Here is a 27,059-nt window from a genome sequence, read left to right as displayed (position 1 = left end):
AGAAGCAATGAACACTGCTGTTCACTGGGAAAAAAAAATGATAATGCAGTACCTTTCCACAGGTGTAGTGTGACAATTCTGGGCATGTAGAAGGTCAGAATGCTTTTCTTGTATCTCATTTTGGTTATTCAGTTTGAGTATTAACTAGAAACACTGTCCCTAGTTGCACCATCCCTATTTTGTATATATAATTTTCTGCCCCCTGCACTTTGCCCATTAAGTGCTTGCCATTTTTCGTGTTGTAAGGATTATGAAATCAGGATTGTTAATGCATTTATTTTCAGAAAATACTGCCTCTTTGTTGTTGCTTGCATGGCAGGCAAAATAATTGCTACCATACAATTAAACGTACTCTTAGACAAGAGGTTTCAAATAAAAAATCCAAGAAAAACCATACACACACATGCATGCATGCCCCTCACAGATATCTTAGGTGTTATACATTACAGTTGAGTGTATTATATATGACAGTGATGCACAGACATGGTCTCCATTGTTGTAGCTATTGTCTATAGTTAGTAAACACATTTCCCATACTTTTACAAATGATACTCAATTAATATCTCTATCTAAGCAGTAGGATTTCTCTTGACACTCAGAGGAGCAGGCTGAGCATCATGAGTAGAGAAACAGGCAGTAAACATCAGGGCTCCCCCCTGCAAAGCCACCCCAGGAGCCAGAGACCCATTCATAGAATGGTGGTAGGGTAGGTCTGGGTTCAGCCACCTTCACCCCTTGATTTTGGAGATTCTTCACAAACTTGAACTGAGAGGCCCATGCTCTTGCCAGCCCCCAGGCAAAGGCCGCATGGGCACAATGCTATGGCTGAATTTATGCGTCTTGTGTGAGCACATTGCCTGTGTTACTGCTGTTGCTTGTTCCTCATTCACTGGTGGCTCAGGTCCAGCCAGCTCAGGAGGGGGGCTTGGGGAGCTAAATTTTTCCTCACCAGCCTTTATAAAGGTGCTGCAAGCTGCCAGTCCTCTGGAGGAATGGGGAATAGTAGAATGCAGTATAAAATGTAGAAAATATGATATATACACAGAGGCAGGGGGTGCACTGTTCCTTTAGGCAAGCTCACAAAGTAGCATGAAGATGCCATTTTGGGGCTTTTTTTTGTCTTTGCATGCTGAGCAGAGCTCTTGAAAGCAGGGTATATTTCAAATGTAGTTAATTAAAGACTGCTTTGTTTGTAATTCCATGTGGGATTGTCCATGATTACAAGTGGTTTGAAGAAAAACAATATACAGCATATTTTCCTTTGGTGCTGTTACTGGTTTGAATGTTATGTACTACTGTGGTATCCAGTTACCAGAGAAAGGAGGAAGCCATATGAATGTTGCTAGAGCTATTGGAAAATTAACCTCTTCCTGTTGAAATGTCACAATGAAAGCAAATTGCCAGGACAGAAACTTGCCAGCAATAAAAAGCTGAAAAATGATAACATTTTGGATTTCTGTAGCATCACTGTCAAGAAAAGCCTTCAAGCCAGGAAACTAAAAAAATGCAACACTCTCCCATCCCTCTGATTTCTGGCAGACCACCAAAACCTGTTTCTTTTTTGTTTAGAGAACAGTTTTTCAGTCCTAATGTATTTCAAATTTAAAATGAAAGTAGTTGGTTTTTGGGTATTTTGTTTGTTTGTTTGGTTTTTTTTTTCTTTTTTTTTTCCCCCAAACAGGTCTGTTTTGTCAAAAAGCTATTTTCTGCGGAACACCACTTCAGCTGAACAGTTTCAACAAGCTCTTGTTGCTTCTGAACTCAGGCTTCCTGTGTAGTAACACATTGTGCTGTTGGCACACTCCTCTAACTAACAGCCTATAGCATATTTACTGTCATCTGTTCCTGTTCCCTTTGCTAAGACATGGGCATCATGCCTTATACCTTTGTATCCTTAGATCATTGATATTTTTGTTTTTAAAAACAAAATCCCACTTGCAACTTAAACATTCCTTAACAAAATCTCATTTTTTTCTAAAGTCTACCCTGGGTTTAGTGTAATAATGCAATAAAAGCAGTGTGGGTATTTCTGAGCTGGTTGGCATCTGTTGTAAGGTGGTGAGCATTTTCATTTTCACTGAAGGTCCCAGAATGAGGGTACCAAATACTTGGCTTCTTGGGCCCATGCTACATATAACTGTGATTATTTGTTTGCATAGTCCTGGTTAAAAATAAATAAATAATAATTACTACTTTTCAATGTAGAAACACAGATACAAAAGTGCAAGCCACATTTGCTAGCACAGAGAAGCCAGAGTAGAATTTGTCCGGTTTTCTGTTGGGAAAGGTCAGCAGGAAAATACTACTCCTAAAGAAACAGGTATGGCTGGGGTAATTATTTATTATAGGGCTGTTTCAGAATTACTCTGTCTTCCCTCTTTTTTTGGGGGGGGTTGGTAACATTTGTACTCCCCTGGCCCTTGGACCCTGTTTGAAGACAAATCTAAAATAATAGACCTAAAGGTCACAAGGCATGGAATTCATCTAATCAAATACAGCTGTTTACACTACACATATGTGGTGTTTACCCATCACCTTCAGCTCTCTTTGCAGGCAAAAATGAAAAGCACTTCCGTGGTGTGAGTCTAGCAGCTATTCCATGTGGTCAGAGGAGTTTTGTACTGGAAGGACTGCAGAGAAAGGGCGAGTCAGATGGACATCTGTGCTGCAGCTATCATCTCAGGATCCATGAGATGCATCCCAGCTGGAAGATCTTTGTCTGAACCTTGCTCAGAAGATAAGAAAGCTGCTTACTTTGTGCAAGAGTTGCATATGCATCTCTCCTTGCCAGTCGTCTGGGACTATCTCCTGGATAATCCAGGGTAGTGATAAAAGTGTGATAGCTGAGAACACTTAAAATTTATTTCTGGGACAACACTCAGGTTTTAAGCTCATAAGTTCTGGAATCCTGTTTATAAGAGTTCTGCAACCTTACTTTCAGTGAAGAGTTTACCACAGTAATAGTTAAGTTGATCAATGGCAGGGGAGACTCAATATTATTATTGGTGTTCTGATTGGCAGCCATAAAGCAACTATCAGGTTGCAGGACATAATTTTAGCAAAAGAAAATCCTTGTCCCAAAAAGCTTACAATAACAGCTCAACCTGGATCATGTTCCTGGGACTTCCCTTGGTTGTTTGTGCCATACATAAAAAGGAAGTTAAAACTGGGCCAAATGAATTTGTATTGTAACTGCAGCAATGCTATTTCAGTCTGGGTTTCATAGTCATGTCTTCACTGAAATTCTGAGTGGCATCAGTGTTACATCTGAGATGGCTTAGTGCAAAAATGTTTGCCAGGGGTCATTTATCCTCGATGTCCCTGTTAAGGTCTAGAAGACCACTCTGTCCAGGTGAGGTACAAGATTTGATTAGAAACAATTGATTTAATGTTCTGCAGATGCTAAGGACAAAGCAGGAATAATTCTCATACTCTTACACCTTTCTTCTGGGGCCTTCTAATCTCTTGCTACTGTGTCTTGGAATGTGGTCCTCTAATATCTCATCTTGCAGGCTGTGATTTGAAAATTTATGTTGAAGCTCTTAACACTCACTGGGAAATATCCAGCTCAAACCACAGTGCCGAGTTTGTCTGCTTCTCCTGGCCTGGCTGTCTGCTTATGTACTTGGACAACTCTCTTCAAAATGTTCAACAACGCAGTTTTTCCCAACAAGGTTACTATAGTTAGTTCTGCTTTTCCTATTTAAGTGTGGGAATGAACACAATTGCTAAGACTAGAAGGCACCACCTTGGATGCTCAGCACGCCCCTTGTTTCAATATGTAATATAGAAAACCATTACATCTCATTTTGAAGACAAACTGTTCTGATGGTTAATTACTTCTCGGTGACAGCATGTCAGATCTTACTTCAAAGTGGAATTTGTCTGACTTTGCCTCTAGTCAACAATTCCTTTATTGGCAAGACAAAGAGTTGCCCTCTACCAGGTCTGTTCTTTGTTTGCCTCGTCAGGTCAACCTCCTCTCTGTTTTGTCTTTCCTAAGTTATGTTTTGAGCCCATGAAGCTCATAACACAAACTTTGCTCTCTAGCCTTTGGTTCTTTATCTGGTCTTCCTGTGAATATGCTTCACATCACTGAAAAACTGAAGCAGGCCTGATATTCCCAATGGCCAGCCCCCATTGCAGCAAAATCCCTTCTCTGCTCTTTGATATTCCTCCTTTTTTGATGTCCAGGGCTGAAGCAACCCTTCATGCTGCTCAGTATGACAACTCCCACGTATCATTCCTGGATTCTGTATTCCTATCCAGTAGGTGAGATCTGCATCCCACGGTTTGTCATGTTTCAAGGTGTTTTTTTCAATGTATTGGAGCCACTTTGCCATGCAACTCAAATCCTTCTGTAAGGGCAATTATCTACCTCATTATTTGCTATGCCAATAATCTCTGCAATCTGCAGACTTTGTTGACAACGATTGTAAATCTTGGTGTGGATCTATATTTAAAACTTCACCTTAGAAGACCGAATAGAGATCACAATTAATGTATGATATATGGGCTCACTAATGGCATCTTTTTAAAGACAGCCATAAAACTTTAAAAAGCCCTTGTAGATCTTTAAAAATTGATGGCAAAAGTATAAATGGCAAATAATTTTCTTTTTATTTGTATCAATACACTTTTGGAATAATCTGTTATATTAAGTAGTTATGACTGGTATCAAATTTTTACAATTTATTGAGCCAAGAGCAAAGTTATCCATAACAAAGTATGGTCTCTAAGGAATTGCACGGATAGTCACAAGGGACTGGTAATGAAATGCTGAAACAGGAAAATTTCAGAATAAGAAACTGTTCTTCATGTCTAACTTTCCAAAAAGCTTTCTCTTCAGTTGTTTTTCTGTTACAGGTTTCTTCGCTTAGTTTTCAGTTATTCTTCTGTGCTAGCCTCTTCTGTTAGCAGATAAGTTAAGTTATTTCTCTTTTTTCCTTATCACATTAGTGGTCACAGGCATGTCAGAACGTGATTCAGCATTTCTTGGAATAAAGTAGAGTGGAAAGTGTGATCAGAAAAGATTTGACAGTTCAGTCTAGTCTAACACCATGCAAAACAGCAACTTTCTGAATGACTTAATGAAAACCAAAATAAAGATAAATTCTGGGAGACTATGAGGACCTTTAAATTATAAGTCATTAAAAATGGCACACTCAAAGGCACTGTAATATTGAGTTGGGGCTCAACATTTCAGGCTGCTTCTGAGAAAATTTCTAAAGCCTAAAGCTAATTGGACTGTTTTTGTTTGTAGTTTTTTTTTTTTTTTTTTCTTATTTATGGAGATCTTGTACTGTGTTGACATCACAGACTTTGCAAATTGTGTTCTTTAGACTCAGGAGGTATAACTGGCTACATGTAAAGATGAAACAAGTTGGGGACTAAGGAAAAAGTTAAAGTTACAAAGAAAAGTGTATTCACATAGGAAAAATTATGTCCTTTTAGGTCAGAAAGAAGCCTAAGCTCTGATAGCTGGGCAGTGGTATGTCTTATCTGCTGCTCTCAGCCTGGTATTTACTGTGCAGTGATGAAGCTGCATCCTCATCAGAACAGATGAACTGGGAATTTCCACGACAGGGAGTAGATGTTTCCTTGGCTATACTGTGAAGCAGCTTCTAGGGGTAGCCATGCTCAGGACTGAAAAAAACACCATAAGGTTTTGAGCCAGCACAGGGGAGACCTTGGCTTACACACTTGTCTTGCATAGAGAGCTGCCTTTGCTCTTGAATACTTGTGTCCAGACTTTGACATTTCCCCAGGGAGAAAGCTAACATGTTTCTGAATGGTTTTCTGTAGGATAGGGAATATCCAAGCATAATCTGCAGATTTTTGGTCCAAAGATTTTAAATTCAGTCGTGCCCCTTCAGATCACAATATTCATTATGAACTGGCAACATGTGTGGTAATACTGTGACTCTAGAGTCAGAATTTTTAAATTGAATTAAAATATTTGTTGGAAACTATCAGTTTTGTTGGAATAGGTACTATGTATTATCAAGGCATACTTTGCTTTCATTTTATATGTTTGCAGTCTGGAAGTATAAACAGTAAGCTGAAGTATGCTGATAATGACTTCCATTATTTCCTATACACTTTTTTAGCACTCCATTGGGAAAAAGCTGAGTTTTCCCACTTTTCTGTCCAAAAACTTTTCAAAGTCAGAATTTTCAAGGTGCCAAATGTGTGTATTTTTAATTTGAATTTCAATATAGAAAAACTGTAAAATATGCTTTTCCCCAAAAGAAAGAGGGAAGAGCAAGAGACTTTAACACCTTAAAATCATGCTGATGGTCCCAATGATCTCTGCCCAGCTGCTGAGTTTTAGTACAAACTGGAAGCTCACAGCAGTCTTTCTGGCTCATATCATCAATTGTAGGTTCATAGGTTTTTAACACTAAAAACTTTAGCACTTCACCAGGAGAAACAAGAAAAATTTTTTTTCAGCTGGGGGGGCAAGCTGTCTCAGTATTGGAAGCCATGAAAGTGAAGAATCACAATTCTGTTACCAGGATGTTGCTAATGATTCAGATATTCCTGGTTACTGACTGAGCAAGATAATTTCTTCCAAAGAACTGTACAGATTCAGAATGATCAGATCTTGTGACCTTCATTAACAAAAGGAATTTTGCCCTTAAATTAATGTGAATGATGGACCTTGTTGAATAGCTTCAACTTGGAGATGCTGATTTGTGCCAAGTATTCAATGCTGTGAAGGAAAGCAGCACAGAAGGTGTCTATTACTTCTGCCTTTCCTTGAGTAGTCATATTTGTGATCTGATTGTATAGAGTGGAGTTGCTACTAACAAGTGAAGTTTAGTAGTGTCCGTGTTCTCTAAAATGATTTTATCTTTTTTGTAGTGTGTTTTACATTTTGCAGGCTTAGATCTGGTTGAAAACCATGTGTCTCTAGTCTGAAGCATCCCAGGGTGGAATTTGTCTGTCTGGCTCTACCTCACCTTGTAACATTGAGTTCGTCATCTGAGCTTTCCCTTAATAACCTTTCATTGCCATTTGTGAGAAATGCACACTTTTATGCCTTAGTTTTAAAAGCTAACTTAAAAGAGATCAAACAAACTCATCCTTCCCAGAAGAAGGATATTTCCATTGCAATTCCAGAGATAGCCATATTTGTATATAAAAATACCCAGGATCTAAGAAAATATCTCAAAAGGACAAAAAAAATATTAAATCACTTGGAATGAAATGATACGATGAAGAAAGATCTCAGAAACTCAGAAAGCCTTTTTTTTTTTTTTTTTTTTGGTAAACATATGGCTGTGATTCAAAGCTCTGTTGGCTGACTCCTGGCTTATTGCTTCTGGAGTATAATGGTGCACTGCAAATGAATTTGTCACCTGAACAGAAACCAGTGATCTTTTTATCCTGCAAACAAGTGGACTGCTTCCTAAACATCACTGTATGAGAAAAGGATGAAGTGTTTGAGCAACCAGCTGTAAGAGTCACTGTCTCTTGTCAGTTTTCCACTCATTGCTGAATGACTGAGTGCACCCAGTCTCAGAGTTGAAACTTTCCTTTGCTAAATTCAGGCTACTGATAAGCAACTTTGAAGTACATTAGGAAATGGAGATCCTTAATGTTCACACCCAACCAAGAGAAAGGAGAAGCTGCTGGATGTAAGGGTATGAGCTTGTGCTTGTGCCTAAGGATGAGTGATGAGTCAGATTCTGTACTACTGCAGTGCTATAAGAACTGCTGCTGAATGCCAAGTCTTGCCAACTGTGAAATTGCTATTTCTACTTGATAATGTTTTGTTTTAAAGCAGGATTTAGAGAAAAAGCAATAACTGAACTTTTAAAACAAATCAGACTGCTTGTCAGAACTTTTTCCTTTGGTCTTTGGCCAACAGTCACATTTTGGAAAGCTTCAGACTTGATATCATCTCAATTATCATGCAATTTTATTCCACACACACGCCCCCCCCCCCCCCCCCCCCCAATTTCATTGAATTGATTGAATTTTAAAGGAATGCAGTCACTATAATTTTGCCAAATTGGGGTATACTCCTCTAAGAACATGCTTGCAGTCTTCTATGTAGTAAAAAGTAACTCTTGTTTCCAACACACTTTTAAAAGGGAACTTAAAAGGGAATTTGGGGTTTGATTACAGAATTGGACTAGCAGACTTGGACACTGAATTTTTCCATTTTTGTAATACCTTGGTAAAGGAAGGAAAATTTTTCTACCTTAACACTGCCTGCATACTGCCTGTAGGATAGTTGAGGTGTTACCGAAATCTCGGAATGAAGAACTTATCGACACCAATGTGATGTAGATAAGCAGACACTTCTTTATTGACGGCCGGGTGCGTGAGCGAGTCCTCTCGCGATCAACGCACACCAGGTCCCAAACTCAGATTCCATATATAGAACTTATTCATACATATTCATTAGTTATTCATGCATAATCATAACATTTCCTGTAAATCATTTACATACTCTCCTCCTATATCCAATTCTGCGCAGTAAAGCTTAGAAAGGTCTAGAAATGGGTCTAGGGTACGATTTGGGTAGGTGGTATATGAGTCGGTGGTCGCGATCTCCCCCTGCCGGAATTACCTTTTACTAAAGTTCACAGTTTCTTGGCAGGTAACTACAAGCTGTTCCAGTCGACTCTCCCCAGTTCCCATTAATCCTACATTCTGACATCTCAATATACTTTCTTTATACAGAAGACTAGTTAGATACAAAGAACCTTTCAAACCCTAAATTATTACTTAAGCTTCAACAATGATTCCAACCCATTCTTCTGGCCTTAGTACAAAATGTATAAAGGGTCTCACAACTACTTTTACTAAATAATCATCTTCCTATATTTCTATTCTATAAAATAACTCTATAAAATCAGATAATCAAACCAATAAAATCAATTGATCTCAACTCTTTAACAAATCGACAACAGAGGCATCATCTGGATTTCACTGTCTCTTTGCTGAAAGTACAAAAGAGGTATTGGCTGTCATGGAAATTTTATTTCTGTCAGTTAGACCTAAGGTCCTGATGGAGCAAGGTACTTAGACCTGGGTAGTATGCAGTTTCTAAGCAGTATCACTGAGTTTAACAAGCCTTCTCAAATGCAGAAGTACTTTGGTTGAGGTGGAGTGTAAGGACATTGATTAACCTTTGTAGTATTCTGTGCAGATAGCTTTCTGATATATGTGTTTGTCCAGTGGTTTTTGAAGGTCATCAATACAGTAAGAAACTGGAGGTTTAAGAATCTTCTTCCTATTTTTAATTTACAGAATCAGTCAATTTTTCTGCTATTCTTTTCCAGATGGAATAATGATGCTAACTCCACCTGTAGATTTTAAAATAGACAATCAGGGTGTACATCTAAGGTAAAGTGAAACCAAATTTTGAAGAATCATTTAGTCAATATTTTCTTAATAACCAGCAGGCTATGATGCACAGTTATTAAACTCCAAACCAAATAAATAATATTGGTAGGAATAATTTGTCCTGTACTTATGAGAAATGATTACATTAATGCTGATGTTTAAATGTCTATGTTTTCACCATGTTTACTTTGTACAGGCTTACTCAGTGATTCAGAAATGCTGAGCTATCTGTGGATTAGTTAGGCATTAGATCGGCCTCATGAAGAGTTTAATCATTCCTCCTGACACCTCTCCCACCTCCCTTTCTGCCACGAAATGCTTTTATTCAGATGGTCATCTTGTCCTTGAGTAAGCTGATGTAATGTAGTTTGACATCTGTTGTCAAGAAATCAAACAGCCCAGCTCTAACCAATAGATAACAATGAGATAACGATGGCCAAAAAGCCAAGCCAAATCTGACTGACGGGTGAGTTACTTGAAAATTATGAAGTGACAACTTAATGAGGCTTTTGGAAGCCCAGCAAGTCTTAGAGAGAATGGACATGGGTGATGGATTTCTGAAATAAATTTTATCTTAAATGTTGTTCTTATTCTCATGCTGGAGCAAAACCGGATCATGCAGCTCCTTGGCTGATAGGTCTGGAAGGAGATATGAGCAGGAAAGTGCTTCAGAAATTATTTTCCTGCAGGGCTATGGTCTCAGCTGCAACCCTTAGACCAGAGGGTGCCGGTGTCCAGAGCGTCAAGAGGGGCGGTGAGGAGGGCGGCGGTTTCAGCACCACGGCCAGCGCCCCGAGCGGGAGGGCAGCGTTCAGCACCACGGCCGGGCGGGCGGTCCCACAGCGCTGCGTACGGCGCGGCCGGCAGGACGCGGCGTGACTTGACGTCACAGGGCACGACATGACGACAACTATTTATCGTTTGTCCGCCGAAAAGATGACTGCTCAGACCGGTGAACTGCTAGTGCTGACTTGACTGTAAGGAAGAGTCTTTTTGTGGCTGGGATGAGCCTTGGAGAAAGCACAGAATGGGCAGAGCATGCTGGACAGTAGGCACTACCTGATGGAGCCTGTGCTGTGGGAAAGAGATAGGCCTGGGACATGGCCAGACTGGAGGAGATGGAGCTGAAAGGGGTCCAGCCTGGGTGGAGCAGCAGCAAGGCTTGGGGTACCTATCCTCAGAACCAGGAATGAAACCAGTACCACCTGATAAAGGGTCTTCTTCAGCCCTCTCTGGTGCAGATCCCCCTCCAAGAGGATAATTCACAGTAGAAGTACCCTACTGTGTAAATTACCAGAGATCTGTGCAGTGCAGCTAATAGCTTTGACCCTGCTAATAATCACTTGATGGCTGCCTGCGGATTTCTGCAGACAGGGATTTGCATTCAATTTTTTTTTTCAAGTATGGGAAATCACACACATAGACTCTGTGGAAAGAACAGTAACTTAGCAAAAATTAATAGTGAGCAGTTACCATAGGCCACAATAAGTCTTATTTCACAAGTTTAATTTCTTCTGCTGTTCCTGCACATTATCTTTCCTCAGGATCTCTGCTCATAGAATATATAGCATGGAGCTGTCCTGGCCATGAGTCAGGTATATTAAGAAAGTGGTTGTAGGACCTGTCAAAGTCAAAAAAGGTATAGTAATTGAGGCAAGGGACTGCAAGAAGGCATGGAGCACTCTGACCATGAAACTGGTGATGTGCTGTCATGGAGAACTGTGTTTTCAGTATCTGCCAAAGAGTTCCTCTACAGTAATGGAAAAATTGTTTAAACCAGTATTTTCACGTTTGGCCACTACTTGGACATTCTGCATTTTCTCATCCCACATTTGAAGTGATTATGATTCCTGATTTCCAGATATTTTGGCAGAAGCAGTACCACCTGAGCTCACTGTAACATATCCAGAAAAAGAGGATTCTAGGAATGTGTCAGGTGCCACATAACTGTAGGGACTATGAAAAATCCGTTCCTGTGAGACTCAAATAGACTTCCAGTTTTCAACTTCCAATTTCCATTTTAAAACTCTCTGTGCTTAAATCTGTACCATTCCTATATAGCAACATGAAGTGTTGGGAAATATACATTTCTTCATATTTGCAAAGTTCTTACACTCAGCAGAAGAGCATACAATATACAATATACATTCATAGACATTACAGGTGTTGATCCCCATTGCAAGCTTAAGTGCTGTGGAATGTAGAGGCAAGAATGAAAACTCAGGCTAGAATAACTAAGGAAGCCGATAATGGCATAAATGGCATTTCACCTTTTGGCCACCTGTGGCAATACAGCCAGAACAAGCAGTGGCTGAAAGTCATTACCATTTGACAGCTGCTTCATGAGCTTTGTAAAATGACTGTGTAATTGTTCTCAGCTTTCTTTCTTGTGGACAGGTGTCCATACCATGATTAGCACTAATTGGCAATACTGTTGGCAGTCACAGAAGGAAAACTAATGAAAGCATGAGTGTGGAGGGGGAATGGTTTTCTTAGGCCCCAAAGTGATATGCCTGTCTATGTGCCTGCATGTTCTGGGAACAGAATATCAGCTCTGTGCACCTCCAAACATATTGTTTACAAGAAGTCAAGCTCTTTTTAAAGAGAGAGGAACATCGTTTAGCTTAAAATGGAATTAAGGCTGACAATGGAAAAAAGACCTGGTTTAAGAAATTTTAAACTTGTGCCTTGATCAATGTTTGTTTGATTTAAGCCTGATTAGAAAGTAAATGTTGAGTTCAGAAAGGGGGCAAATGTGGAGAAAGAGCTTTAAAAATACAGTGTCACAAGGAGAACTGAGGGGTCCCTTTTCATGAAAGAGTAACATCTAGTTAGGGTATCATCTAGTCTGTCCTTATGACATGATCAAGCGTGTGCTTGTCTCACAACAGAAATACTTCTGTCCACTGTCTGGATGTGACTTTATATCTATTTATCTGTTGGAATTATACAGAACTGTTGGTAGTTATAAGACCAGAGTTTGCTTTATGCCTGCCAGGTGAACATTCAGATACTATAACATGATTGGGAAAGACTATGTAGCAGATGCAATAAATTCTCTACTCATTTGAATCAGCAGATCTCTGATTCTATCACTATGTGACATAATATTTGAATTTTGGTGAATGTAGACGATGTGTGTATGGTATCAGATGGAAAAGGGCCATGGTGCCCAGTGCACAATAACCTATTCAAGAAGTTACATCACTCTGAACAAAAATCCGGATACTTATGTAATGTTCTATCCCAGTCATTATTCCTTGCTCAGACACCTTAAAATTCTTACCTGTTCTCTGAAGTTTGAATTGCTAAGTCAAGATTGCTCCATACTTACCAGTTCTGCAAACCTACAAGCAATCACCTTTGCCAGAAATGCTTATAATGTGGCCTTTTCCTGATATAGAGGAAGATAGGTGGAAATTGATAGCTGTTAGGTATGGAGCCAAACATATCATAAGCTTGTCCAGGTTTGTACATGATTCTGCAGTACAAATAGGGGGAAAAAAAAGCCTACTAGTGATCAGGCAGAGGCACCTGGCACTGAGGGAGGGTACGGTAATGTATTACTGTAATACAGTAAGTTCTTAGCCTTCAGAGCAGGCCAAAGAGAAGCATGTGTCTTAGAAGGACATGGGAAAAGTAAAAAGCAAAAAGATGAGGATTGAGTGTAAGGAAAAAGAGAAGTTTATTCATAGGAAGTGAAGGTGGGTGGCTGAAGGAGAGCTGAGTAGGTGTGGGAGAGTATGGTACTGTTATGCTACCATGTAGGAAAAAGAGAGGGGACATGCATTGATTCTTGTATATCATTGTGTCCCTCTCAGTGACTTATCAGCATGGAGCCAACTGCATCTTGTATAATGGATGTACTTTCTGTAGGATCAATACAGACTCATCACACAGCTGGCAGTATTGAACATCTTTTCTGTCTCAGGCTACTGCATTTATTCTCTCTTGTTGCTTATCCCACCTCATGTGTTCTGATGACATGGCATTAATAGGTTTTGTTGGGTAATGTTAAAACAAGCTCATCTCCACACACCAGTAGGAGTCCAGAGGAACAATTGCAGTGGGGAACCTGAATAATACCCTTCTCTAACCCCTGCTTGGGCTCTCATGGGATGGCTACCAGCCCCAAGGTCTGAGGGTGACACCCATTGCAGTGAGTCAGTGGGAAGGGTCTCTGGAGTACCTTTTGGACATCAGGACTAACCTATAGTCATAAGAAACTTATGGGAAGCCAGGAAGAGTATTTTGGGACTGCACAAGATTTTAATGGGATATTCTGGGGAGGAATCAAATGTGGTAAAAGGGATGGATCCAGGTGTTTTGGTGAGGAAAAAAAATTGGGAAAATGGAGGGGTAAGGACCTGTTCCCATGTAAAAAAGTTGCTGATCAGCATGCTGTCAGGCCATTCCTGGGTCACGATCAGGGCATTCTGTCCTGTCTTTTCAGCAAACTCCATTTCAAACTAGTTTCCTGCATGAGGGACTCTTTATTCTGCATGTGTGTATGTGTGTAGGTCTGCTCCAGCAATTAGAGTAGGACCACAGGCCATAAGGTGCCAGCACATGGGACATATTTGAGTGCACCTGTCAGTGTGTGATCACCAGTGAATATCAGACCAGTCTAACTGGTGAGATGGATAAGTGGTCTGGGACACAGGTATTGAAGCAGCCAGAAGTCTAGGCCAGATACTAGAGAGAACAGAGGGGCTGGGAGTTGACTACTGGAGGGACCAGAGGCTCCAAGACAAATACTGGGGACACCATGCTGTCCGAGCATGACCTGAGAGAACTGTTTAGGGGTGTGTGTGGCCAGCTGCTGTGGGGCTGGTGCTGTGGCTGCATATGAATATTTGTATGTGCTTGTTTGTGAATTGAGGGGTCTGTACCAGCAGCCAGAGTGGGGTTTGCACACCACATGTTGGCATCTGGAGGGACCTGTTATCCAACATCCAGGTACTAAATAGACTGAGTGTGTAAGACCAGGTATTGGAGAGATCTATATTGTATACATATGGATATATTACCCATTAACGGGCCTTCATCCTGATCAGCCAGAGAAGACAATGATACTGTTTGAGTCTGCATGAGTTCTGAGTATTCATGTCCATATTGTTCCATTTAGCTTGCTGGGTACATACATATATATGTGCTGTATACATGTATGTGTGCATGTACCTACTGGGAATACATGGTTGTGCTACTGGCTGGCTGGATCTGGGGTCATGGAACTGCAGCAGCCTTGACCCGTATTAGAGGGCCATGGGTTCATCAGGCCTTAATAGGTTTTATCGAAGTAATTCTTAGTATATATAATCATCATGAATGTAGAAAGAATCCTGACAAAATCTATATTTGAGTATTCCCAAACTTTGGGAGACTTTGGATATTTTGCCAAACACGATCTTGTCTCTTGAGAATGAGGAAAATAACCTGTGAGAGGTAAAGGTCCTAAAACAAAGGAAAGAAGGAGAAATAGGAGACATTATATTTAGGCTGGTCTTCCCTGTGGTACATCTATTCTTATTTTGTAGAGAAATCGAGTCTTTTTATATCTCTATTTCTCTTTAATAGGTAAAACCACAGAAAAGAGAAATGTAAGTGATGTACTGAGGTTGGCTTTTCTGGAGAATGATTCCCTTACTTCCCTTGCTAAAGTGCCTATAGGTACTACTCTGTTAGGATAATTGTGGCATTTTATCATGTTGGCAGATCCTTTGTAATAATTTTTGTTCCCATTAAGCAATAATAGATGCAAGGAAACCTTGGCTCAGGCCACCTGTTGTCAGCTTCACAGCTGCTGTGGAATTGGAATGGCAGCAGTAGCTGTCACTCCAGACAGGATGTCACCTAAGTGAGAGCTGGCATTTTAAGGGCTGCTGCCTGCTTGTAAAAGCCTGGGCCAGTCTGACAGACCTGGCTCTTAGAGAAGTGCCTCATCCTCCTAGTACAGCTCTCCTTTTGCCTGTTGCAGTTACAGGCAGCAGGTGATTTATAGGACTGTGAGAACACAAGACCCAGAGACATAGGATTGTGGATCTCCAGTTCTATTTCTGTGATAAAAAGTGACGGGTTAGGGTAAATGCTTTTCAAACCTAAGAAAGTTACCTTCTTCTTTTATTTATAGTAATTTATAATGCCAGATATATTAAAGTATTTTAAGATCAATGACAATATACCCATTAATGAATATATTTACCTGATGACTATGGTAGTAACAATATTTTCAGAAAAAGGAAGAAATCTTCAAGTAAACCTGCACTCTGTGGTGTTCATATGTTGTCGCCACTGCTGGTTTTTTGCATGTTGTTTTCTGTCCCAGAGGCGTAAAACTTTGAATTGGATCACTGCAGGGTCACACTCCTCATGTCATTTATAAATGTATGCTGTGAATGAGATTATGTTTTAGTAACAGCATGGACTGGTTAAAATGTCATGAATTAATTTCACATGAAACACTGGAGAATCTCTGAACCTGAAGGCAAATCAGTAACGAAAAGGAAATAAAACTCCTCCCAAATGCTACTTATCTTCACACTCAAAACTGTATTACTATAATTATAAAGTGATGATAATTGTTTTTTTGATAGAAAATTGTATCAAACATTCTGTGCTGCTAAAGTACAATCTTTCTGGTAGCTGTCCTCACATGATATGACTGGAAGCCAAGATCTACATTCCTGCAGGGGGCTCAGCTGTATGAATGTCTCTTAATCTAACATATGGTTTTTGTCTTAGAAGGTTATGGCTTCTGATAAGACAGAACTCCTGTGACAGAATTTGAAGGACAAAACTGAACATCTGTGAATATAGGAGGAGAAATAATAATATTGAAAAGGATTTCTTAAAAACAAAAATGAAGGTAGCCAGTGGAAAGTCATGCTAAAGTTGAGGAAGAACTGTACACAGCTCCCCCTCCCCACCCTGCCCACCCTTAGGCTGGTACTCTATGCACTGGAAGTTGCCCAGATGCCCTCAGCTCTGACAGTGTTTGACTTACACTGCTCTGTATCGAGCATTGTTGGTATGGCACAGGGGAAATAAATACACTTTAAGGTTACACACATTTTAAATTTCACAGTTTCAGCCATCTATGTTTAAACTCTGTTCAGCTTGATGCATTGATTCCCAGAAGCTTTTTCTTTTGAATAATTCAAGTTAGCTGTCAGTAGGTATACAATTTAGAAAATTGCCTTTTTACTTTTAAAAATCCTGGAGCATGTGGCAGCAACTACTGCAGCTCAATTTCAAGAATTATGTACGAGAACTCAACTTGTACCAAGTTGTATTTATGTGAACGGACTCTACGAGTTTAGTCTTCTCCCATCAGTTTTGTACACAGACTCCAATATCACACTGGAGAACAGTTTCATGTTGTGTTATTGAACAGAGTTGAAGCTTTTCACTATGTCGTGATATCTGAATGTCAACGATGCATTTCTTTAAAGCTGTGAGTGTTGCCAGTCTAATTTCATGTTATCACAAGACACTAGAGCCACTTGAATTCAGTCATGGAATGAAAGAGTAAGAACCTCACTAAAAGAGGGAGAGAGTGAAAAGCTTCCTTCGGAAACTAAGGCATCCTAGATTTCACCCAGGTGAAAAATGAAGTTTAGACATTGAAATTAAAAGCATATAGCCAAAATATAAGGTATTATATACAAGCTAACCTGTATAAACTAAAACATATGGCTCACAGGCACATGACAAGATTATTCTGAAGCCCTAGTGCATATAAAGTTAGTTAATATAAAGTAAGTCTAATGAACTCAAGGCATTCAGCACACTAAGTTAACTCCTGAACAACACTATGAATCTTATGGTCTTGCTACTGAGAAGACATGGTGGTACATTAGTTTTTCTTATATTATGACAGTGCTGCTCAGGAATCAAATTGCTGTGGGGCTCAGCACTCTGCAAGGATGTGATACAGAGACCTGCAGAGCCATCATTATTATAACTGCACGGAATCATGTGCATTGGTACAAATTTAGGCTAAGATTTTGCCACATGTGAGATGGATCTGTATTGTGGGGTTTACTTGAGAATAAACAAGATCAGAACTTCTACCCCACTCGGTTTTCTGACACACTCACTCACTTGCTTCTCCTCCTACTATGTTCACCTGTCAGGGAGGTTGCTGCTGGTTCAGGAAGGCTGGGCAAAAAGTCATGTTGATTTGTGCTGGGATGCTGCTCACAGTTACTGGTCTCAGTTGTTTCTGCCAAAGGTCCCTGGTCATCTCCAGCATTCAATTCCCTGCAGCAATCTGATCTCCAGGATCACTCCACAAGTCTTTTCTTCACTCAGGATCTTATTCATCTTCTTTCTAGACCTCCTTCTCTCTAAAACCATATTTTCTTTTCATTAACGCTGCTTTTTTGGCACCTCTTTTTTCCTGGAAAGCCAACACCCTGTATTTCCCCAGTCTAAAGTCTACGTGCAGAAGCACAGTATGTGATGATCCTTTTAGCTGGTGGATCTGCTACATGTTCTTTTTACTAATGGGAGGATTTAGGACATGCCACTTCTTTTTAGTTGAAATGTTATCAAGGTTTATGATCAGCCTCTCCTGGTTGCAGCAAGCACTTAGCAGGCTTCTGCTGGACAATTCAGAAGTTCAATTTCAGACATTCATCTCCTCCTGTAACACATACACCCAATGTGCTTTCTGTTAGCGTTCACAAGTTAAGCTAATCCCTTGCCTGTGACATTTTTGCATTTCTGTAATAGAATTAAAGATTCTTCAGTCCTTGCCAAGGCCAACAAATGATCTTGAATTTTTTAATCAAAAGCACATTTGGGATGTGAAATCAGAGGAAAAGGCATGGAAGTGTTAACAGCTCTCGCCACCCACTGCCAATGCCTCAATGTTTACTTTCATATTACTTAAGATTTTTTTCCTTTTATGGTTTTAAAAGATTTTTAATATTTGAAGACTACCTCTAGAAAGTGAAGTCAAGTGGATTTTCATCAGGATGAGAAGAGCTGTTGAAAGAAGGCTCATAAAGAAAAGGCATTGCTGTGGAATGACTATAATCTCCCTCTAGACCTGACATTTGAGCACACTAAGTGAACTCATGACCTAAAGATTAGGACTGCTCTAGTGTCCACTGGCTTTCACATGAATGATTTCCACTGGCAGCAGGAAAGAACTGGTGTTAGGATCTTGATGATTTCATTCTTCCATAGTAATAATACATATTTTAAAGCTTGAGTAATTAAAGTGTGACCCCATTCTGTTTGGTCCTGTCAAAACATAGTTCCTTTTATTTCTCCTGGTGGCTGTTATTAAAGTGCATTTATTATGGCTGTGGTTAATTAATTAAGAAAACAATCAAAACAGCAACAAAAATAGTTCTACTACTTTGCTGGGTGCTCAGTGTTTCATAGCACTGTGCACCCTCAGTTTTCTTTTCCCTGGCATCAGTGGGATCCAGGGATGCCCAGACCACTTTTAAGGTTAAGGTCTTACAGGAGGTCCTGCAGCTGGCAGAGGAGCCTGGCTTCTCAGGGTGGTTACTATCCTAGAACATGCTTCTCAAAACCTATGACAGAGGCCTTTTTTTTTAAAAGTGTCAACTTAAAGGGATGTAGCAACCACCTCAGGTGACCAAGCTAGCTGGTGCACCAGTTTGAGTCCTTGCTGAAGATAAAGGGGTTCACCTAGACAAACTGCATGATGACAGGAGTAAGAATTTATGCCTAAGCCCATTGTCCCTGTGCAACTTCAGTATCTGTTACAGAAGGGCCCATGTTCTTTGCTTCTGAATCTGTTTTTGTCCGCTAGCAGCTGGACACATTGCCAGGGGTTTCTGGTACCTGTCACACTTTGGAGTTAACCCTGTGATGGGATAGTGGACCTAGTGCAGTCCCTTGATGTAGGGATACTAGCTATCTCTGTGACTAATTTCACATAATTACCTGCCCAAACTCCATAATACCCTACAATGATATTACTGCCAATTAATTAACTGGCAAGTAGCCAGTTTTGCCAATATACATTTCATGGAGAGTTTAATTTTATTGTTCTGAAAATTGTGTAATAGGCTTAATTTTCTGGCTAAATAGTTCAAGAAAATGTAGTGCTTGATTTTAGAATGAAGCATTCTGGTAATGCTCTGTTATGTGACACAGTTGACTACGATACTGGTTTGCAAGAAACAAAAACCATTCTTTCATGAAGACACAGTGGTTTGAGCCACTGTCTGTTGCAGATATTCAAATAAATAATTAAGTCCTTTCCTCTTCTGGGCTAAAGTAACAGTTGTAAACTTGAAGGTAACATGTTCAAAAAGAGACAATGAAAAGTTACCCACCTGTTTAGAAACAGGCTTCTAAGTATGTAGTAGTCAAATTGACAAATGCTGTATTATTACCTAGTTCAGCTACTAGATGGGAACTACAAAATAGGGCACTTGACCCTTATCTTCCCTGTGGCTCCAGACTGGTAGGTGTTATTTGAACATATGACCAGGCTTTTCAAAAAACTCAATGGAAGGACACAGGATCGTGGTGCCATTTCTTTCCCTTGAAGTTAGATGCTATGGAGGTGAAGAGCAAGAGAGGAGCAGAATGCATGATACACTGTTTTATTATATTTTTAAAGGTCAGTAAAAGGATTTCCATGCCTGCCATAAATACTTAGTGAGTATAATATATTTAATCTCCATATACATTTATATAAAAATACAAATACAAATTGAATTGTATCTGGGCTGTATTTTTTTCCTTTGGAAATGCATGATTTTTTTGTATTTTAAAATTTGTGGATTAATATGTCTATAATCATTACAGATATGATTAACAGTAATTCCTCTCTTCCATTACACACTGAAAGCAGTAGAAAACAATGCATTTAGCAAGACATCGTTTCTCTCCTCTGTGATCCACCACCTGAAGGAAGAAACCGAGGAGACGTGGGGTGTGACAGCTCCACCAGTGTCAATAGTCTGTTTATTTTCATTTTTATCTGAATCTAGACAAATATCTTGGCTTGCTAGACTTTTCAAATATGGGGAGAGGAAGAATAGGATGTGTAAGGGGTAGATGAGTGTAGTGGTGTCAGTTTTGGAAGGCTGGCCTGAATTTTGCTCCCTCAGTCATATGTCTCTTCTTATTCTTGCCAGCAAAAGACTTCTGTGCTCGTGACTTTTATACCCTTCCAGGGTCAGTTCTCATATAATCCTTAAGTTGTTTTCTACTTTTCTGGTCAAGTGTCCAGAATTACTCCAGCAACTGGATGATGGCTGAGTCTTTGTGTGAGGTAATAACATTTGAAAAGAAAAAATGCAACATTTACTTGACTTTCTATTAACAGATTTTCTGCTGTGTATGAGTCTCAATGAGATAGAGGTTATAATTATGGACGAGGTGGGAAAGTTAATGCTAAAGCTGTAGGTGGTTTTGGTTTTATTTTTCTTTTTTACCCTGCTAATTTTGCTAATTCTCTGCTCTTTGAACCGTGAGAATTACCTTAATTTTTTTTCCTGAGTACTAAATTTTTATTCCCCTCACCTCCTTCTACTCCAGTACTGTTTTTCTATCTCCACTTCTGTTTCCTCCCACTCTGTTCCTGCTTCTCTGTCCCTCATTGATCCCCTCTAATTTCCTTCACAAACATTTTCTTTTTTTGTTTCTCCCATTTATCTTTTCATGCTTTTATCCATGCCATGTCTTAAGCTTCTCTCACCCTTAATATGGTTACCTGGCTACAGTACAACCTCACCTGGATGTGCACTCTTCCTGCAAAGCAACTATGTAGCCATTGCTTAAGAAATAATGAATACACAACAATTAGTAGTCTACAAAAAGCTTTGAAACTATTTTTTTTTTGCCCCTGGTTATGGGCTGAGGTGTTGATTTGAGCCAAAATGTATTTTATTTAACTCTAAAATTATTGTCTTATCCAATCAGTCATTTTATTTCAGTTTGGAACAACTGTCTCTGGGCTAGGAGTGGGACTATGTTTTGTATGGTCCTGTGCAGGGAGGTAAATGATAGCAAACACTTTTGGGCTTCTCTAGCTCAAACCCATTACTGTGCAGTGTACACAAAGAAGGTGACATCTACTAAATCATGATTAAGACCAAACAAGTCCCTCAGAATGTTTTCTAATCAATAAGGCTTTCTTAAAAAATGGCTAAATCAGGGAGCATTAAGCTTTCGTACAGGGCTCGTACCAGGCAGACCTGATAAAAAGGCTTGAGTAAGGTGTAGCTTTGATATTGCAGTATGCCATATTAAGTAGCTTTTAGAGCTTCTTTTACTGCTTCCTTAACTTGTGAGACTATTTACAGAGCAGAGTCTTTATTAGAAGTAGGTCTCCAGGTTTCTCTGCTTTTATCTTGCCACCTACAGTATTCAATGAAGTCTAACTTGGGAAGGAATTGTTTTTGGCTTTATTCTCCAGGTGATCCAATCCTAACAATGAGTCCATGATGATCAATTTGATTTATGTTTTGTCATGAACTGTTACCTATTTGACTCGTCTGTGTAATATGTAGCCTTACTCAAAAGAGCTGTTGGGTATGTTTTCAATTGCTTTGTGTGAGTCATTGTTCTAGAGGGAGCTTTTATTATAGATTGAATACCTGGAATGACAAAATTACATGTATAAGAACAGATACATGCTCTAATAGAGTTATACCTGTTTTCTATGTGTGCATATATTCACACACAAATATACATTTGCATAATATATGCATACAGAGTCACAGGGGCTTGGAGATAGAAGGATGAGAAGGAAATGTTGTGATTCTGCCAAGAGGAAGCACATTATCTTTGGCCAAGATTATTATTCATTATTTATTTCTCTTGCTGCATATGACAAGCAGCCTAACCTTCTTGCATAGTCAGTTAGGCTGCTTGCCTTTTCCAATGCTAAGCCAGCAACTTTATAAGCAACATGATGTGAGAGAGAAGAAGGAAAGGATTCTGGATATGCTGAAAAGTTAAAAAAAGCCCACCTGAAATGAGAAGCTGAATACCTACCACTAGAGGAGACTATCTTTAACCTCCTGCAAGTACATGAACTACTTAAGCAGGAAATAAACCAACTACAACGTCATGGTATGTGGGGAACGTTTTATAAACAGGTGAGGTTGAACCACATACTTAGAAAACTAGACCAGATCAGACTGGAAACCTTCATGCTCGAGCCACAGAAATTAGGAGTAAGGGTGGGGTTTCTTTGCTTGTCTGTTTGTTTTTGGCAGCTGCTCTATGTTGCTGGGGCAGGCAGGACAAGTTGCTTAAGCATAAGGCCTGGGTACATCTCACCCCACCTCGCTATCTGCAGCGTGGATGGACATATTTGAGTCAGTCACACTGAGCTCCACCTACATATTGAAGGCATTTTTGGAGTCCTTTTTTTTTGCTTATTTGGGGTCTCTGCTTTAAGACGATTAGTGCTTTGTGCCCCCTCCTCTCCATGCCCTGCAGTGAGCACCTTGCTCCCGTGGACATCTCCAGCACATACTGAAGAGGCCTGCATTGGATCAAATGACTCTTAGCTAAGCTTTGGGAGTTGGTTGTGCTTACTTTTGCCCTCAGTAAGCATGAGGTCAGCTATACTGCCTGCAGTCTTGGTGAAAGATTTGAATTAGTGTAATTTACCTTGCATTTGCGGTAGGCTACACCTGCACGCATGGCTGGTTACTACTGTTCCACTGAGGCAAGCTGTTATGTGTCTCCCCAGTATCGATGCAGTTACCCTGACAGGAAAAGTCCTTCCATTTATCTTTTTCTGCTATATGAGTCAATATCAGCTAGAATGGCAAAGTGGTTTAGCTTTGTTGCTGGTATAAGCTAAGTCTATGCTAGGAGTTGCTCCTGTAGTTATGCTTGTGTGCAGGCTCTGTCACGGGGCCCACGGAGGCATCACAACAGGGATCTGCTGGGGTGACCCCCAGGGGAGTAAAGTAACATCAGGCATCTGATGGGTGAGGGATGAGGGGAAGGTTTCATCAGAAAGTGAATGAAAATACACATTGCAAACTTACTCCCCAGAGTTAACTCCACAGAAAACATAATGTTGGATGTCTAAAGCTCAACCCTGGCAACTACGTCCACCTGGCAGCCAGTGTAACTGATAAACACACTCAAGTACACTAAATTTTCATTTTTTGATTTAAAACATAAAGTGCAATAAAGAAATAAAATCCTTTACAAGTTGGTTTCTGATTGCTGTGTTTTGCTATGCTGAGCTCTCTGCAAAAACCTTTGGTTTCATTTTCAGGTTCATTTTTTTCCCCCATAATTTGCTTGGGAAACTGTAACGTCAAAACTGAACAAGGACAAACTTCATTTTAAAAAGCAAGATGCCTTTCACATCTACTGTCAGTAGCAATAGCCAGCTTTTGATGTGTGGTTCTGATAGTGAACCAAAAGAGGAAGTCTGGCAGTGGTGCCCTGTTTGGGAATTTTGGAAGGAGGTTTTGGAGATTATTTTGGGGTTTCTGAACTATTTGAATTATCTGCTGGCAGCCACAGGCGAGTGGCATTTTACAGTATGTTAAAATCAAGCTTTGATATCTGAAAATAGCTCCTTTGGTATGAAGCTTGTCTTCCTTGATTCTCACATAAGCTGCATATTTATCATAGCTGAGTGATAAATGGTGAGATTCTGGTGTTTTATATGCAGTGAAATGACCAAGGTCAGTTTTAATTAAGCTGAGATCAAGCCCAGTCTGTATTGTACACTTCTGATTAGGTTACTTCAAATTAACATAAGTTTTTGGAGACTTCACTGAAGTCAGTGGTGTTAAACACCAGCTGTGCTGGCAGATAAGCGTGGGATATAAGAAGGAGATAGAATTCACATTGAAATTAGCACTTGGCACAATATAATTCTCTGATTGCAAACTATGCGAAGTTGCCTGCGCTAATTGGTTGATTTTATTTGAAGCAGATGTTGTTAGCTTTCCCACTAATGATCTGGAGAGAAATTTTTTTGGAAAGACATGCCATGTTAGGTTCTCTGCAGTATAATAAGCTAATTACAACTTTAAGTACTTGCAGTAATTAGCGCAATGTGTATAAAGTGGTCCTGATCTTTTCACCCTGCTGCATTATTGTTAGGGCATCTTAAAAAACAAAAAAGAGAGATAGCTGGATCTAGTTTCCCTAGCCAAGCTTCTTGTTTTCCCAGGATCTTATATTGAGGAGATAATGAACTAGACTTTTATCCTTATTTTTAAGCACACCAAAAAGGTTTAAACCTTTTTCCTTCTGTTTTTCTCAAATTCCCTTCTCTGAATTGAATCTGTTTAGTCCTATCTTTGTCCATTGAGGTAAAGTCTTCCAGCATCTTAAAAATCCCATTAGTAAACAATTCTGTACAACAATACAGTATTTGTTCTGTATTAATTCATTTGATCACTTGCCAACATAACACCAAGATCCAAGGCATATCTGACTTATAGAAAGAAAACAAACAAACCCACCCTGAAAGTTTCCTTCTTTCTAGAGCAATTGTGCTCCTTGTGGTTTGTACTGATGGTGATTAAAAACTGCTGCCAGTTTGCAAAGTAGACACAGGAAGAGTCATCAAGTGATCTTGCCTATAGAAACAAGGAAAATCAAAATGAGTTATATGAAAATGGTGAGTCAGAAATTATCCTCAAAATACCCCTTGAAACTTGCTATCACTGCTGCAGATGGTGGGTACACCACAGAAATGGCCGTTCTGAGAAAACAAATACTTCAGTTTACCTGGTGGTCTCCTGGCACGCTTTGGTGAAACTTGCTCTTCAGAAACCTTCAGCTGGTATTTACATCAAAGATGCTTTCACTTTGTGGAAGTCACTAGAAGCCAGACACAACCATTTGCACAGGTATGATCACATTTCCCAGTTCCCTTACTTTGTGGGCTGGGAAATGACGTGATGAACTCTCACAGACAATTTATGCCATTTCAGGAAGGCTGCTGGGACCCCAGCCGCTCATGTGACACACATAGGCTGGTTACCAGATGCTGGTGCCATATGGCATCTCCTTGCTGCTACCTGAGAGAAGGGTCAAGGGACTGTCTCTCTGAGTTTGTGATCTGGGAAACTGATTTATTGCCTGGAACTGCAAAGGCAGATATTTCCAGACAGCAGGTGCCTTGGACAGGCATTTTGTGGTGGACCGTGGACTGAAACCTGCTCACATTCAGCCAGGTCAGCTGTGCTGCTTGCAGCCAGTGGGCTGTCTGTCCCCAGCACATGGAGGGTGGCACAACGAGAAAGAGGGTGACAAAGTCTTGTGGGCTGGCAGAATCATGTGCAGGGGCATCCACAATGCTTGTGGAGGTAGAGCGGGAGGGTGCCAGTGAAGACCCTGAGCAGCCAGCAGTTTGACTGGACTCCTGTCAGAAAAGTTCCTCTCTGACAAAGTACTTCAGGCCCACATGTTTCTTCCTTAAGTCCTTTTAACCGCAAATCATATCTGTGAGCTGTGTTTCCCCTTGATGCATATCAGATAACAGGATAATTTCAAGCCCATCATGTTTTCTCTTTTTTTTTTCTTTTCCTTTTCCATACTGGTTTTCAAAATAACTGTCTTTTGCATGTTAGGGCATGGGTTGACTGTCCTTGTGTACCTCTCTCTAAAGTGCATGTAAGGAAGATGTTCAAAAATAAATCTTGGATTTAGCATGGTATGCTTCACAGAGATATTTTCCTGGGTTAGCAAAATGGACATAAGATTTAAATTATTTATTTACCTTCATCAAATATTCTCTTTTTAAATAAGCTAGAAAATCTACATCTCGAGGATGTGTGTAGGCAAAGGAAATATTTATCATCATGACAATGGTAAGCTTTAAGCAAAACTCTTGAGTTAGTACTAAGTTGTTGCTCAAAATAAACCACAATTTGATTTTTGTAACTCCTTAAAACCAGATTAATTACTTTTATTGCCTTGGGCAAAATCTTCTAGTCGCGGGTTTAAGCTAAAGCAAATATGCTACTTCCTTTCAGTCTGAAGAATTAGTAAGTAAAGATTCTTTGTTATTTTAATCTCATGATTCAATCTCCTGCTGCATTAATTTGGTGATTTGACTAATTGGTGGTTTAACCTATTATTAATGTTCCTCCATTAATTTCCTGATGCAATTTTAATGACATCTTGATGTCACTATTGAATTCAAGTCTGTTTAGTTCTAAAAAAAAAAGAGAGCAGTAGTTTTATGCGGTTATCTGTTTGCTGAATTTTAATGTCTTTATTAATTCTAATAAAACTCATGGAAATAGAGAGATGTACCTTTTTAAGATAGCAGACTGGGCTTTAATTCTGAACCAATGAACTGATTTAGCCCAGAATTTTTGTGGTTTTTACTAAAATAAACAGAGTCCACTACATAGTTCTTAGCCCATTACTCTATCTGGAGGTCCTACCACAAAGACTACATGCACTGCATGCAAAGGCCTCCATGTGAAAAAGCAGCTTCTGGGTCAGGAAATGGTGACCACGAATATTCCCTCTGGACTATGAGAAAGTAATGAAGCAGAAACTGAGTTCTTGGCTTTGCTACAGCTCATCCTAAGACTCCACACAAGTCTCGTTATTTCCTCGTGCCTCACTCTTGTTGTAGTAAGCACACAAAATGTAGTAATCTAAGTAAAATGGGATCTCACTTCATTCCTTTCACCTTTTACATGTTTAATTCTGTTTGTGATGTAAATGTGTCAGAGCAGAGATCATTTTTC

Source organism: Falco punctatus (assembly GCF_963210335.1).
Source record: "Falco punctatus genome assembly, chromosome: 2".
NCBI lineage: Eukaryota > Metazoa > Chordata > Aves > Falconiformes > Falconidae > Falco > Falco punctatus.
The sequence above is the reverse complement of the archived record's forward strand: the minus strand, read 5'-3'. Positions refer to the sequence as shown.